The sequence below is a fragment of the Rhinolophus sinicus genome, chromosome 3 (assembly GCF_057876585.1).
Source record: "Rhinolophus sinicus isolate RSI-liver-muscle chromosome 3, RSI-T2T, whole genome shotgun sequence".
NCBI lineage: Eukaryota > Metazoa > Chordata > Mammalia > Chiroptera > Rhinolophidae > Rhinolophus > Rhinolophus sinicus.
The window spans coordinates 24,256,202-24,272,820 of record NC_142503.1 but is presented as its reverse complement, the minus strand read 5'-3'; the positions used below and the strand labels follow the sequence as shown (position 1 = coordinate 24,272,820).

General features: G+C 37.1%; 1 protein-coding gene across 6 annotated transcripts in view; it reads right to left on the bottom strand.

The window, feature by feature from the left end:
- NIPBL (NIPBL cohesin loading factor) overlaps positions 1–14,576 on the bottom strand; it is a 189,437-nt gene extending 174,861 nt beyond the window's left edge. For all 6 annotated transcript variants that reach the window (XM_019737211.3, XM_074328993.2, XM_088796488.1 and 3 more), the window contains exon 1: positions 14,438–14,576. The gene's annotated coding sequence lies outside the window, so the exon portion shown is untranslated. The remainder of the gene's footprint in view (positions 1–14,437) is intronic.
- Between the last annotated feature and the right edge of the window lie 2,043 nt (positions 14,577–16,619).

Genomic DNA, 16,619 nt, shown 5'->3' with positions numbered 1-16,619 from the left:
CATGAAAATAATCCTCTAGGAGACCAATTCATCATTATGTGCTCTGTCAAAGAAAAGCCTGTCTTCCGAGCTCCAAGAACCTGAAGTATTCCAACTCCTGTACGCACCACGCACCTGAGTGTCTCCACAGTCAGTTACACGTGACAGGCCTAAAACCATCGCATATTGGGCTCTCCCTCCCACCCTTCTGCCACATCCCCACTGTCCAATTCTTATAACCTTCTCCTATACTCCTAATCGTAATGAACGGAATCTCCATACCCCAAGGCCACAAGTATGAAACTTGAGAATCAAAGAGGCATCCTTGACTATTTTCATTCTCCATTATCCAATCTTCCTACATATAAACACCAAACTGTACCCAAGTGAATTCCTCACTACTTGTTACGGGCTGTCTCCTCCATGTACACACTGTCTTGAGGACCTCATCAATTCCTAAATGGTCTCCCTAGTCAACCTTCTGCCTACTAGCTAATTTATATTGCCGCCAAAAAATATTTTTCGAATACAAAATATACTTCATTACTAAATAATTTCTTGATTTCCCAATGCCTTTAAAATAACATGCAGAATTCTTAAAGGCATATAGATTCCTTCACAATCTGAACATTGCCCCTCTCTGTGGCTTCAAATCTTTTTGGTACACTCCTTTTCCAGCCCCATGTTCCCATAACTTAAATATCTACACTTTCCAATATCAAACTATTGCCCCAGGCTCCCAAGTCTAATTAACTTAGTTTACATACTACCTCTAGTCTAAATGAGGTGATCCCCTTAGGTGTTCCTACTGTACCCTCTTTGTTAATCTTGGTAATGTAACATAATCTTTGTTTATCTGTCTATATTAGACTGTTAAGATCCTTGAAGACAAGGCGAGAGTCTTTTATCAGGCCATCTCTACTGTCTTACAGTTCCTGAAACACAGGAAACACTCAATGTCTGATGAACAAGACACTGAACGTGAGATTATGGCCATGTCCACAACACGCCAAATGTTTCATATTTCAAATATTGGGGCTGCCAAAAAAATGTATACAAGTGGACACTTTGGTCAACATTGCTCAAGCAGTAGTTTGCCTTAATCAGAAGTGTCTGGACGCTGACGGTAACGCTTCTGAGTACCTCTTGTAATTGCAGAAGTCAAACTGAGTTGTGTTTATCTTTTGTTATCGGTATATATTATTACAATTTTAATAGTTTTTTCCTTTCTTAAAATGTGTATACACTTTTTGGCACCCTCTGTATAAAGACTAAGTAATAACAACTACATAAAACTTGACTTCTTTAGTATGTTCCAATCTAGAATCCACTTACCACTTTTTTTTCCTGCAGACTGATGATTCCTCAACTACAGTTATATCTCTAGGAACCTACTTCCTTCTTTCATTTATCTAAAACATTTTTTCCTATTTTAATTTTTTTTTTCGCTAGTCCACAAAAATCCTAAAACAAAAGAGCCACTGAGAACCCCTTCAGTTTACAGTTTAAAGAAATGGGCTTTTAATAACTGACCTAAATCTCACTTGGCTAATAGCTAGTTTAGATCAGATTCTTTGCTAATTTCACTACATAGTACCTCCAAATGATATACTCAGTTTTAAAAGCTCATAATTTTTATCAGGAAGTTCAAATATACATTGAAAAGAGATCACAGAAACAAGTAGGGAAGAAGAGCATTTAAATGACCTAAGAATAATCTTACTAGAAAATGTCCATCTATAAGACATAAAATAAAAATTACGGAAGGATAAAACTATTTTTGAAAATACATGTTAAGAGCCATAAAAATGTTCAAACCTTTTGGCCCAACTTCCAATTATGGGATTCTACTCAAAGATAGTAAAGCCCCCAGAAGGTATTTTATATATATCTTTTTATATGTAAAGATGCTCTGCTGTCTCATTTTAATACAGAAAAAAGTGAAAACAAATAAAATGTCCAACAGTAGGATGACTAAGAAAATTACGGTTCATCCACCGACAAAATATTGGGTAACATTTTAAATTATTATGAACACTCTGTACGGAAATCTTTACAATACTACCTTAAGAGAAAACAGGATCATATATGTGTATTTATACCATAAATACATATTTAACCACAATCACAGCCATATAAATATTTCTATTTGCAGCATTATTTACAACAGCCAAGATATCCGGATGTCCAATGGATGAATGGACAAAGAAGTGGTACATATACACAATGGAATATTACTCAGCCATAAAGAAAAAGAAAAGAAAAGAAAAGAAAAGAAAAGAAAAGAAAAGAAAAGAAAAGAAAAGAAAAGAAAAGAAATCTTGCCATCTGAAACAACATGGATGGACCTAGAGGGTATTATGCTGAGTGGATAAGTCAGACAGAGGAAGTCAAATGCCATATGATTTCACTTATTGTGGAATTTAAAGAGCAAAAAACCAGACAAACAGAAACAAACTCAAAGATAGAGAGAACATTTTGATGGTTGCCAGCTGGGGGGCGTGGGGTAGGTGAAAAGGGGGAGAAGATTAAGTATAAATTGGTAGTTACCAAACAGTCATGGGGATGTAAAGTACAGCATAAGGAATATTGTCAGTAATATTATAGTAACTATGTATGGTGTTAGATGGATAGTAGTTTTATCGGGCTGATCACCTCATAATTTATATAACTGTTTAATGACTATGTTGTATACCTGAAAAGAATATAATAGTGTATGTCAACTCTAATTGAAAAATAAAACAACTAAAAATATTTTTATTGAAAACCTAGTAGGAAAAACATAAATGAGTTTATAGATAATTTTCCTGTTTTCCAAATAGCATGTAGTCTTTTTCCACATTTTATAATTGAAAAAAAATAAATAAGAGAAGTCTTTAACTTTGAGGTTCTTAAAAAATTTTAAGTTCTCAATTATACAATTAAGTCTTACTTAACACACCAGAAAATTATAAGTAGTTTTGGTTTCCAAGAAAACTAAGGGAGTGTAGAGTTGCTGAACTTTTACAAAGAACATTAAAATTCTGGTGGTTATCTTCTAGTTGAAAACATCACAATCAATAAAACCATGATAATTAGTGCAGGTGGCAACATGGCTCAACAGCCAGGTAAAATATTAGGACAGTCACTAACTTATAAATTGTAACTCATTTTTAATTCAAAATTTTAGGTCCCCTCATCTGAAAACTGAGGACATGTAATGGCACTATTACATACACTACAAACCACGAATAACTGGAAAAGACTGAAGAATAATACCTCTCTCCCTTTCCCACCAACACTGTCCAATTCCTAATATGCGTATCTGGATTATGTAGGTCACCTTAGCCCTGAGCCTACGAATTTGTCTTGTCCTTTAGCAGTGAATGGAAGCCCAGAGGTAATACCTGAAATCCAAAGCAGCCGGAGTGGAAACAGAAGAGCAGAAAGAATTCAAAACACTTCTGTATAGAGATCTTTCTCTTATCCAGTTAAGCAAACCTAAGAGTCCAAATACAAGTGATTAACTAAATTACACCAATTCTTTCACTAAATGCTGTCCTACCTTTTCTGGGCTTTGTGTTTTCTTCCATCAAACTTGCTCAATACTTAGCAAGCCCCACCCATTTTCTGTCACTCCAATTAGTCCTATATCCCAAACTGAAATACAATTCAAATTCATTTATTCGTGTATGTTGAGTGCTACTATGCGCAAATCACCATAGAGACTCAGTAAACAGACAGGGTTCTCCCATCAGCTTTTGTAAACTGCCGCTTGATTGGTCCCGTTTTCTCAAAAAACATGGTAATTTGCACTAGAGCAAAATACAGCACCTATTATTTCTTTAGTTATAAACTCCAGATAGAGTGAAGAAAATGTTTACTTTGTTTTTCAAGATAGCATCACATTTTAAAACGCCACTCACAAAAGAGACATTCATGTTATTTAAACCAATAATTCTAAGCAGACCCTTTTGTTCAGACTGGGGAGTGAAGGGGATAGCTCCTTATTCTAAGGAAGAAACACTGTAAGGTTATACAAAGCCATGAGCAATAACCTCCAAACTGACAAACAAGTAATACATATCTGACTCTTGCCATTAAAAGCATATACAGAGGCCAAAAAAAAAAAAGTATATACATTTTAAGAAAGGAAAAAACTGCATTAAAACTGTAATACTCAATATATACCGATAACAAAAGATGACTACACGTCATGTGTATACATGTTTTTGGCACCCCCGGTACATGCCTAGCAACTGAATGGTATCATATTCCACTCCTTTTGTTTCTTTAGTTGTCTGTTAGCTGCAAGAAAAATGAGTTATTGAAGCAAATTTGTTTCCACAGTCAACTAAAAAGCCCTTCCTTTAACTTTCCCCTCCTACATTCCCATTTTCTTCTCAACTCAGACTCTCCTCCTGAACATATAAACACACAGTATTGAAATGAATGTACCTATCCATGAAATGTAGTACTCTAAAAGTAGGTATGGAAAGACAAAAGCTGAGTTCAAACTGTTCTACTTGATATACCGGGCAGTAAGTCATAAACCCTGGATTTTAGATATAAAGGAAATGTATACAGAAGACAGTCACATTTAGGCTATAAAGCATGAACGTTACTGAAGAGTGTAGTTTAATTTTAAATCCCAGAGCCAAAGTATATGAGCAAAAAATATACTAACACTAAATACATCTTTCACGATCACCTCTAAATCTTTCTGAAAATGCTAAAAATTATTCCATCTGACAAACTATGTACATGCCCACTCTCAGAATGAAAACAGTAGAGAGATGGGTTCAGTGATATCCAAGGAGGTGCTACGAATGTCAGAACTGGGTGAACACATGGATTGGAAGTAAAGGAGAAGTCAAACATTATCACCAAGTTTCTAGTTTAGTGGTGAAAAGGGGGTAAGAGTAGGGAAGAAATGAAGGACGAGTTCAGTTTTATACTCTTTTGAATTTGTAGTATTTATGGGACATCAGGAGGTGCTTGGCAGACAGCTGGATCTGTCTCAGAAGAGAAATATATTCTGGAGATAGATTTGTGAGTCATCGGCACATAGAGAGTAAGCATGTAAAAAGCCATGTGAATAGATGAGATCAATAGGAAGAGAGAACAGAACCAAGGCTGAAAAACCACCTCGGGAATACCAATATTTAAGGGGTGGGCAAAAGAGGAAGAACTAGCAAGAGTCTATAAAAATGAGAAGCCAAATACAAGAGGAAGAACAAAAAAGAGACTGATATCCCTGAACCCAAGGGAATGAGGGGGGAAGGGAGGGTGTGGTCAAATGTAACCACCATAAAATGTCCCAACCTGCTTAGAAGCACTGCTTCTCTAACTTGAAGCATTAGAAGAGAGGCGATGACTGTTCGCTATAATCTATGTTCAATAAGTGTAAACAACAAATATTAAACTTAAAGCAAAATGTAAACACAATATTCCTCAGTTATTATTGTACCATCCCTCGTTTCTTGTTCCAGTTTCTAAGTGCTATATGTTCAAAAATACATGATACTACCTATTTTAATTATGATGAAAAAGAGGGCAATGTTAGTTTACCTGCTTTGTAGAGCATCTAACCTAACAGAATTAATATAAATAAATGCCACTTAATGTCAATATATGATTTTTGAAGGGGTAAATATGGGCAAGTAAAATTATGTCCAAAAATAAAGCAGCTGCAAGATCTGAGAGAAATAGCTAAAGCTGTTCAAAGTATTTTTGACATAGCACCACAATTAAATGAGTATATTAAATTCAATTTCGAAATTTAGTCATAAACAAACCACTAATATATGTAACAACATGGATGAATCTCAAAAGCTTTGTACTAAGTGAAAAAAATCCAACACAGAAGCCTACATACTGTATCATTCCATTTATATGACATTCAACAAAATACTACTAGGCCTGGTTGCCAAGGGCTAGAATAGGTGTAAGAAACAGATTACAAAAGGACATAAGGGAACTTTTGGAATTATCGTATATCTTGGTGGTGGTGGTGGTTGCCAGGCTATATATGTTTGTCGAAACTGATCAAACTGCAAATCTAAAACAGTGAATTTTACTGTATAAATTGTACCTCAATAAGCCTTCCTTAAATTAAAAACAAATTTAAGTCGTATCACTATTTTGGTTGAATAGCATTTTCAATGTGCTATAATGTATTTCTCATTACAGTTAACTTATCTACATTGTTATTATACATAATACTGAAATTAGCCAACAAAATAAAACTATAATAGTCTTAAGTTTAAAACAAGAAAGTAGATACCTTCCCTCTTGCAATAAACCCCAGTATCTTACTCCCAATTCTATTGCCCAAGGGATCAAAAGAAAAACCCTTCCTGATACTTGAGGATCCTCACCAACCGCTAAAGAAGGAACTCTGTTTTAAACTTTTCTTTGATTTGGTTTTATACACAAGTTATGGTATTGTTACGGATGTATGTTAATAAAAGTTCTTACCCAAAAAGAAGCCTCAAGGACATAACCTATATCCAAGAAAATGCTATTTTGAAATTAACACAAAAATATACTTGCCACTCACACTAACCTTAGATTTAGAAATATATCTTGAAGAAATATCATATAGCTCAACTCTAATTAATCAGTTCAAGCACTGTGACGGCGTTACAGGCATAAAAGATGAAAATAAGTCTCCTTGCCCTCACAGAGTTGATGGTTTAGTATGGCTAACAGACCTAACAGACACAGGAACAAATCATTTTATCAAGAGATACAAGTAACACAGTGACAAATGCTATGAAATGGAATGACCAGAGAAACTTTCACCAAAAAAAAGGGCCATGCTTTCTCGTTTTCTCCTTAGAAAAAAATTTCTGGTGCTTGACTCAACATTTTGAAAAGTAACACGTCTACAGAAGAAAGCAGGAATGCTACACCCGTATACATTTTAACGGTTAACATCAATGCTTTTTCACCAGCAACATTTTGCACTTACGAAGCTCTCAGAATTTGAGGCCATTCAAACTGCTCTAGGTTTCATCAAGGAAAGTAGAATTTATTAGAAAAAAATCTATGTATAAGCGGATCCGCACAGTCCAAACCTATGCTGTTCAAGGGTCAACTGTAGCACATTACAGGCCCATCGCCATGAACCACAGCACCTATATTCACCATGCTATGTAAACATTTGCTTATGAGGAAATTGGATGAACCATGACAGGTAAAAGAAGAGATACATAGGGAAAGGTAAAAAGAAAAGAGTAAAAAGATTAGTAGAGTTAAATAAAATGCATATATCATACGTGTCTTTCAAGATAACCTCAAGGTAGGTATGGCATAAATACTGGATTCTTAATTCTTTTCTCAAAGTGCAAAGAATGTTAACAGTAGCTTTTAGGCCATTACATTTCAACTTTCAACCTTAAGAGTTGTTTGTCAGGCATAGGCAGAACCATGAAGGAAAAAACATTATGTCATGTGCATCAATTTTTAAAGAATAGAATTAAAGAAAAGGGGACGTTAAGGCCAATTTACACCCATGTAAAATTTCCACTTGGTCACTACCATGGAAAAGCTAAATTATTACACATATAGCCTATACTCAGATCATTAATTTCTTTAGGTGGAAACTGGCAATCCTATCAGATAAAGACAACTAAAGAGGTTTTAAATCCTGAAAGGGTTGCCAAGTAGCACTGCTGAGAACTCTGTGATGTATTTCCTTGCTGGGATTAATTTCAAGGACATTTTTGTTTTGCAAACAAAAAATTAAATATACAGTCACAAAGATTAATATTTTTAGAGTAAACTATTGAGTTTTAATAATTCATTAGTGTTTCTAGCACTGTTAGTCTTTAAGGTATCTAGAATAACTATTTTTAAAAAACAGTACTTATACCAAAACAAGATTCATTTCATTGATATATTTCATCAGCACAAGACTGAAGGATTAAGAAGTATAAGTGACCCAAATATGTTAACTCTAACAAAAAGAAATCCAAATTTATGTCACAGCTTCTGAATTTCTCAGAAGATATAAAGTACATTAAAAAAATTATTATATAAATTAATGTTAATTCCATGTTTTTGCATACTGAAAAATTTTCTTTTTTGTCAAAGAGCAAATATACACAAAAGAAAACTTTAAGAATTTGGTATATTCATGTTAAATGATATGTTACACACATGTAAGGTGGAAAAACAATTTACCTACATAAATTATGTTTTAAAGTTTAATGTATTTTGGGGAATATTTTTTAATGCTTAATATTTTTATAAAAAACAATTCAAGAATCACATGAAAATAAAACGGCTTTTCCACATTTTCAAAAGCTATCTATTCCACAGATACCTCACATATATATTTAAAAATCAATATCCTATTTAAATGATTATATATACACAAACATTTTGCATATCACACATGGTGTAAAGTAACAAGTGAATTTTTAAAAAGACTGCAATCAAATAATGTATTGGCTATAACTGACCAAAACATTTTAGAATTCCTCTTTTTAAATTATCTTCAGGATCTTGTTATAAACTACACAAGAAAAAGTCTCACTACTCTATAACCAAGCCCACACTTTTTATAAAACATATATTACAAACCTTAAAGAGGCAGAGTAGTAGAAAGGAAAGAATAAAAGTTTTAGAATCAGAAATATTTGGGTTGGAATCTTAGTTCTAACACATGCTAGCTTTGCCACCCTGGACAAGTTTCTTAAACATAGTGAGCCTCAATTTCCTTGTCTGTAAAACGAGAATACTATCACTAACCTTATTGGTTAGTTGGGTGATTCAAATCACGATACACAGTGTAGTGGTTAAAATTGATGTGGTAAAGCATTAACTCTGGAGTCCTTTCTCCACTTTCTTCCACTTGTTAGCTGTGTGACCTTGGGCTAGTCGCTTAATCATTCAATACCTCAATTTTCTCAAATGTCTCAGATTAATAAATATAACGAAACTCATACTATACCTTGAAAAGCTGAGACAATCCATATAAAGAAAGCCCCTGGCACAGTTTCTGGCACATAGAAATCACTCAATAATATTATATATTACAAATGTAAAGCACTCAATACAGAGCCTGACACAAAAAAGATCTTATAAAATTTTAGTTTTCCTAAACTAAGTTCTAAATTACTTTTTATTCTCTTTAAAATTCAAATTCACCTCTGAAGATAAAGATTTATCTTTAAGGATAAGAAAAAGACTATTTCAAAGGCTCTAAAGGTATTTGCTAAAGGACTCATAAGGTTGTATGTAATAGCAACAGCTCTGGAATAAGTGTACAACTTCCTAAGTTGGTGACTTTGAAAGGATCAACATTCTTTGGCTATATAAGTACTGAATTTAAAAACAATCACCAGTCATACTAATGTATAGATTCATCTACCCTACTACAACTGGTCATAAACATCTATCTGAATGAAATCACGCTCTAAAGATGAATTTTCCCTTTCTAAAAATAGATGCTTTGACAATTTCAATATTTAAAAAAAACACCTAAAAGTAAAAAAAGTCACAGATTGCTTAACAACTCAAATTTAAAATATAAGATAGTAAAAATCTGATGATTTCAAATCTTTTTATATATATATATATCCTATATATGTTATATATATACACACACAAACACACATACATAGTATATATATATGTATATAAACACATATATATATAAATTACAGTCTGAATTCTATTTTGGTTCTTTGCCTGAAGTAAACAATTTCCTTGACTACATGACTTGAAAGTATTCAATAAACTGAGCAACCAAAGGATAATATTAAGATTTTATTAAACTAGAAATGTGGAACCCTAAATCCTTAAGAACAAATGTAAATCAGATTGAACATTTACTAATTATAAGACAATGAGCAATTTTCTAACCTTTCCAGCCATAGTTTCTTCGTCTGTAAACTGTGGATGCTATGTTTCTATTTCATGAGCTTAAGAAGAATTAAATGATATAATATTATGGGGATATATTTAACACTACTCTGAACAAACAATAAGCCCTCAAAATCTTATCTAGCTGGCAATGCTGTATCACAAAATAATCTCTCCAAATATCACTTTGGGAATTGAAAGGAATATGCCTTAAAACATAATTCTGAATTCATTAAACTTGACTCCAGATTTACACCAAACAAAACCAAATATAAGAAAAATATCTAAAATAATTTTTATTACTTGACTTACTTGAACAAAAAATTCTGAGCACATAAAATACCCTTTAAAATTACAAGGATGGCCTTAAAGAGAAATTATATTTAAAATTGCTTTTAAATCAACTAGAAACACTAAAATTTCACTATTTTTAAAAAATAGTATAAAAATAAAACTCCCAGGAGTCATTATGTGTTGTTTATAGAAATATAGTTAGTTCTATATTTTTTAGGAAGGACATATGTAAATAAACTCAATCCTTCAAATATATATAATCCTGACACAGGGTCAGGATTTCTAAGAGTACTAGTTCCATACCAGGAAAGTACAACCAAGAGACAGGCATCATGTCTCTAAAAGAAGAGGGAAAAGCACCTTGGACTCAGACAATTTAAAAAGTCACAGATGGTATGAGTGTCAGCACTGAGCAATAGCTCATGACCAGAGCTCAGACATTTCTTAAAGCAACATAATCTAATAAAAAAAAACCAGTTAAGAGTCAGGGAATCCCTTTTTCTTCCACTGACTCACTACATGAATCTACACCAATCACGTGGCCTCTGAGTGTCAAGTTTTTCATAAAAAAATGGAAATCATGCTGGTCACTTCTCTCACAGTGAAATGAGAATATTTATAAATGACCTCAGGTCACCTTGAAAAAGAACCGATATAAAACACAAAGAATAATGACAAATGACAATTGCAAAAATAGATAACTCTGCTTAAAAAGTGTATTTTTAAATGATTTTCAAAGGCTATATGTAAGACCATAAATTACCACCAAAGCCAACTTAGTACGTTCGGGATATTAAAATAAACACCTTCAAGTAAACAGTTAATTACCGAACTTCTATAAAGTTCCAAGTCAGTAATTTTCTATTCATTTTATGACAAATAAATGTGATAAAACAAAACTGAAGTTACATTTCTATAAAAGGAATTTTTATTTACCTCAGTCTTCCCAATCACTTCATATAAAGCTGAAATCTTATATTTAAAACTTCAGAATTACTTATAATCATGCTTTTCCTAATAAGCAATGAGGTGGGGAAAATTAAATGAAATAATATGAAACTCAAACTCTTGAGTTTTTATTTACTCTTGCATTAATTTTTACACCCTATTTTGAGAGAGCAAAAGTACCACAATAGGGTATATCAAAACATAATACAGACAGGTTCAAATATTTCCAGTCTAGCACTTTGATGGAGGATTGGTACCAAAAAATTCAACATGAAATAGTTTAGGAAGCCTTAGAAAATACATGTTTGAGCTGGGTAGTCCAGCTCCAAATAAATTTTATGTTTGAATTGGTATAGCTTTGCTCATACTACTTTTGAAATTTATTAATGATTACTATGCAGAAAACCAAAACTACATTTACTACCATACTGAAAACTTTCATTTTTCCTCCTCAAAGAGATTCTCAAATACACAGTCTTTCTTTCTTCAAATATAACTTTTTTCTTCTTAAAGGTGTACAATATTATAATGATCCTTAGCAGAGATTCAAAACGCTTTCAAATAACTTCAGTAAACAAATGTTGAACGGCTTTCAAAAGGAAGCATCCTATACACTCTTCTCAAAACGCTAACAATTATTAAGTATTTAATATTCAACTTTAGTTTGATTTACTAGATTTTCATTATTTACCTTAAATCTGATTTCTTTTCAAGTAATTATTATAAATTACTGGTAACTGCAGACTCAAGAGAAACAATAAACCATAATGTTGAAATTTCCTTTAGGTATATTACAAAATATCTCTCTAAATAATAAAATTAGCATTATAAGATTACTAGAACACTTAATAGTTGTCTCCTTTCACTGAATTAAAAGATAATAATAATAATGGAAATACAAGAGTAGCCACTGGTCACTATCCAAACCAATACATGGGAAGTAGAACACACTATTCATAATCTCTAGGGAAACACAAATTATTTCTTCCAACTAAATTATCAAAAATTTAAAGTTCAAGCTTGGGTTCTATTTGAGTTTTATCATGTTTTTGTTTTCTCCTTTAAAAAATAACCTATTTAACCAGTTTGGACCAAACAAACAAACCAAAAAAAAATTACTTTCAATCTACTTGTAAAAAATGTTTATGCTATCTTAATAAAAGCTATCACACAACCTATATTACATAGAGATTGCTAAATATGTAGAATTGAGAAAATACGATCTGATAAGAATTAATTCACTTTAATTTAATTCCAAAGTCACAAGGAAAAAAATCAGTCACATAAACAGATACCTAACACACAGATCCAAACATCTGTATAAGAAAGCTCCCTTTAACTATAAAACTCTAAAAGTTGCTCCTGTTGATGAAAACTAAGCAAGCAGAACTCCTCTTTCCATTACCTTTAACAGAAATATGTTCATCCCTTGACACGTCTCTATTTTATTTACATAAAAGTTGTAAAGCCCTTATCTGCCTCACCAAACACCAAGCACTCTGCTTAAGATGTGAAGTGTTTTTTCCCTTCTGTATTCTCTCCCCCCAGCAGGCCCCCATTCGCATGCCCCCCACCCAGTGTAGGCCTGAGGCCCTGTAGCAAACAGTGTCTAACAGGAGCAGGCAGCACAAAGACAGGAATGGGAGATTAGTGGGAGGGAGGGAGGCCGGGATTGGGGCTCAGCAGGAGCTTCAGGCTTTTTAAAATTCAAACTGCTCCCTGACCAATACAAATCACGGACACGCTACTGACTACTACACGGATTTATAGCATTAAAAACATGCCTCGTACGTGACAGCTATATTAACTTCACTCTTTTTAACATTTCTCTATACGTTTGCAGTAAATGTGGAACAATTTATTTTAAGCAGCGTGCTAAACTCAAAAATAACCTTCAAAAAGTTACTTATTCTACAATGACAATAATAATTTAATGAGAAAAAAATGCGAAACAACGTAACACCCACTAGTAAAACAAGGGACTTTGTTGACCAGTGTTGCTTCATTTTAACCAATGAAAAGTTTCCCTTCAGTGAATATGAAACAAAGTATCAAAATAGTTTAACCCAGGTACATTTAATTTTCTATGCAATTTGTAAGGCTTAACACTTTTAAATTGGTTGTTTTCCCCTTACACCAATCTAGTTATCAACGCCTCCATAAACAAGCTCTAAACACTTAACTTACACATGAACTAGAATTCATGATATAACTGACGTTTTTCTCCAGCATTTACAGATACATTTGACCTATTAAAATGACACCTCTCTCATTACACAGTCAAACATCATGGGCACAAACAGCCAATGACAATCCTGGGACCTCAAGAAGATCTGCCCTGACATGAAAGGATGGCATCTTGTACATTTTTTTAACCTCCCAGGGATTTTAAGCATAACTTAATTTGTGTATTTTAAAAGAAAATTGGTTTTACCTGTATCTCAGCACAACTCTCAGAACATTTCAAATTCCTTGTATGCTTCTACACGTTTGGATCAGGAAGTACTTGAGTATTTTCTGTATAGCCGTTTAAAATTGTTCTTATATAATACGTACAAACGTAAAGTGGCAGGGTAAACCTGTCAAGTACTTTATACTTGTCTTTGAATAAAAAGTCCATGTGCAACATACTGTCAAAGAACAACATAAAAGCTCTTTGGGGGGGGGGGGGCATATGCAGTGTCTACCACACTATGGTTTTCTGTATTAAATATTCATGTGGACGATTTACTTCTTTAAAAAAGAAAATGAGTCTTTATTAACTTTCCAACGCCCAAACAAGTTTTACACAGGGAAAGAATTACCACTGGATCCGTGTCTGAGTATTTACATTTGTCTCACTAACTGAAACTACTTCCTCCCTTCATGGGGTCACAGGGGGAAGAAGGGGGGTTGTTTGTTTCACTGGGACGTTCCCCACTCTCGGACCAGGAAAGTTGTAAATATGGGGACGATCAGGGCACATTTGCTGTTAGTTGTATTGTTTCCGCCTCCTCACTAGCTACGGCTCCTCTCCCGGGCGAGGCCTGTCACCGACCAGCAGTAGCTCCGCTCAGCCCGGAGCTCTCCTAATCCCCGAGCTCAAGTAGATTCCGCTGGCCCGCGGCCTGCACTCTCCGCCGGGCCTACGCCTCCCCGGCCGCCCGGCAGGAGCCCAGTCCCCGCCACCGCAGCCGGCCGGGAGAGGGTACAAAACCACCGCCACCCAGGGCGGCTGCCACCAGAGAGAAGCGAACTCTAGACTCGCCCGCGGAGGAGACCTGGGGCCGCTAAGGAAACGGCGGGGAGGGGAGCGAGGAGGAGAGACGCTGAGGACCTGGCGCCGCCGCCGCCGCCGCCGAAATAAAGAGCAGGAATTTACCTGGGCGAATCGGCGTCTGAATCCAAGGGGAGGCCGAGGCCGCTGTGGCGAGAGACTATAATCCGGGCCGGGAGGGGGGGTGGCTACGGCTCCTCTTCCGTCTCCTCAGTGCGGGGAACATGTAGAGCCGGGGGGAGACCAGCCGAGAAGACAAATCGCTGCTTCTTCTTCCTCCTCCTCCTCCTTCTCCCACATAGAAACACTCACAAACACCCGGCCAGGGGCCCGAGCTACCGGGGGGGCATCGCCGCCGGCCCGGGAACCAATCCTCCAGTCGGCGGGGGCGTCCCTCCCTGCGGCTTGGTGGTGTCGGGTGAGTCGGTACCGACGGAGGGAGGGGGGGGAGGGCGGGGGGGGAAGGAGCCCTGTGTGTGTCTCTCTCTCGTTCCGTCTCTCCCTCTCAGAACAAAATGCCGACCGGAAGTGCAGCTGCAGGAATGACTCCCTCCGCCGGCGCCAAACACTAACAACCACCCCCTCTTCCCCACTCCACTTCCGCCACCGCCGCCGCCGCCGCTGCCGCCGCCGCCGCCACTTAGGCTCGCGTCCTCGGCCGAGCCGCACCGCGCCGCTCCGCTCCGCTCGGCACCCGGGGTCCCGCTGGGGCCGACAGCGGGGCGGCGGCGGTGGCGGCGGCTCTGCTCTGCGCCCTTCTCCTCCTCTGGGCGGCGGTGGATGTTGCCTTTTATTGTCGATCCTGCGGAGCGGTGTTTTCGCTGCGGCACGGCAGAGCCAGCTCTCTCCGGTCTTTTATTTTCCTGGAGGCCGACCGGGACGGGGCCCGAATCTGATGGTGGTCGTGTGCGTGGGGGGCGCTGCGGCCCGGACCCGCTCGCAGGCTGCGCTCGCTGCCGCAGCTGGTCGTCATTAGCTTTAGGGAGGTAAGCGCGAGGCGGCCACGTAGAGGACGCCGGCGATTCGACGGCGACGGTGCATTTTTTAAATGGTGTCCCCGCAGCCTGGTGGATGGATGTATCGTACACCTCTCCTTTTGAGAGGCCGGACTTTACGCCCTTCTTTGCATTTTTTCTGCGGAGTAACAACGCAGCCCTTGGAGGTGAAGAAGATTCTCAGCTGGATTGAATTGGAATCGTTTTTGTGATGCATTTATTTCTGGAAATATTTGGTCTTTTCTGATCTTGCTTTTTGTTGGCGGTGATTTTGGGTCTTCCCTAACTGTCGGGATAAAGACCTGTAGGCGACGCTGTTGGAGCGGGAGCTGGCCCGCAGCGGGCCCAGAGCGCGCTGGCCGGCGCCCCCCAATAGGTGTGGGTGGAGCGGAGCGTGCTGGGAGAGCCACCCGCCCAGACCCCGGCCACCGGAGGACTCTGGGCGACGGGTGGGCCTGGGGCCAGCCATTATCAAACATCGCTTTCCTCTTTACCTTTGAAACAGGTCCTGGACCAGGCTGGAGTACAACTGTGGTGATGTGTAGAGTTCCATGCTTCTTGTGGTCTCTTATTGTAACACGTGGAATAACTATCGATCCACGGTTCTTTGTTTTTACTTGTGTAAATTAAAAGGGGGCTATTCTTCAGGTAAAAAGTGCACTAGGTAAGCGAATTTTACTCAAACGGGACGATAATTTGTATGCTGGGACGTTAATTGTATTCTTTATGTGGTTTGTATAGGTATCAATACGCTAGGCTATTCCTCAAAAATCACTCGAAGTACTAAATCAGATCTAATCACTCCTTTGCTCTGGACCCTGCATTGGCTTTGCAGCTAGCTCAGAGTAAAAGCCAAAGCCTTGCCGGCGGCGTGAAGGGGTGGGGGGAAGCTGCGCTGGCATCCTTACAAGCAGGACCTCTGCTTTTGCTATTCCCCCTTACAGGCTCCATACGGCTTGCTCCCACGCTTGCAGGATTTTGCTCAAATGTCACCTCGTGGCTTCCGTAGCCATTCTTTGCAAGTTCTCTGTCTCCTTGTCCAATTTTATCCTTCAGGCATTCTGTATATCTTACATGTTATTTAGTAGAATGTAAGCTCCAGGAGAGCAATAGGTTTTATTTTTCTCCACTAGTGTAATGCCTGACACACAGTAGATGCTTAATATTTGGTTAATGAATGAATGATGATTTTAAGGGCCATGACACCACCTCCACACACACCAATTTCTGAACTCTGTTCCTTACTATATAGGCATATATACTTACATACTACAAAGAAATTTATGAAATAT